Here is a 985-nt window from a genome sequence, read left to right on the forward strand (position 1 = left end):
GAGGAGGGCCACCGGGAGGAGGCGGCCCCTGAAATCGGGAGGAGCAGTTTCCTTTGGCAAGATGAGAGGAGTCAGAGAAGGATGCTCACTGCTGTACAGGCCAGCACTGCACACTGCGAACCCCCGAAGACGGTCAGTTTTATCCATGTTTTACCACAGTAAAAATGTGCCATGGAGGCTAAGGCGCTGGTCCCAGATGGCCAACTACACATTTGGGGTCCTGGAACCAATGGCTTTAAAAACACACTAGGCAGAGCCAGCAAGTGGCTTTTGGCTGACTACAGTTCAAGTCCTGGACCTGGCAGCTTGCTTTCTCACTTTCCCTCCTTCTCACTCACTCTCTCTGGTCAAATTAAATAATAATAAATAAAATTTAAATAATTTTTTAAAGGGAGATTTTTGCAGAACCAGCAGTTGGCATAATGGCTATGTGGTTGGACTCTCATGTAGTCGACCAAGGTTTGAGTCCCAGACCTGGTGGCTTAAACTCACACCAGGCGCGTGTGCAAGCATGCCCAAGATCCCGAGAGGAGAATGGAGGAGAAGGGATTGCGGCGTGGTCAACCTCCCCTGGGGAGTGATTTCTTGCTTTCTGTCTCGCTGGCTCTCTCTTTCTGGTAAGCGCACACTCCCTATAGCCAAAAATCTCTCCCCAAAAATATTTTTTTAGCCACACCACAATTCCTTCTCCTTTATTCTCCTCTCAGGATCTTGGGCATGCACGCACATGCGCCCAGTGTGAGTTTTAAGCCACTGGGTCGGGACTAGAACCGCGGTTGACTACGTGGGAGTCCAGTGATGTCACCACTATGCCACCTGCTGGTCATTTTGCAGCCTGTTGCAGGATCTGCTCTTGCCAAGGGCCTGGAGGCCATGAGGCTGGCTGGGGGCGAGTTCTATGGAGAGCTGGGTCGTCTGAGGGGCCCTGGGTTGCACAGAAGTTTTTATGCAGAGGAAGTTGGCTCCCTCAGGGCAGGGGGATGCC

Source organism: Tupaia chinensis, unplaced genomic scaffold (assembly GCF_000334495.1).
Source record: "Tupaia chinensis unplaced genomic scaffold, TupChi_1.0 Scaffold000355_1, whole genome shotgun sequence".
NCBI classification, from domain to species: Eukaryota; Metazoa; Chordata; class Mammalia; order Scandentia; family Tupaiidae; genus Tupaia; species Tupaia belangeri.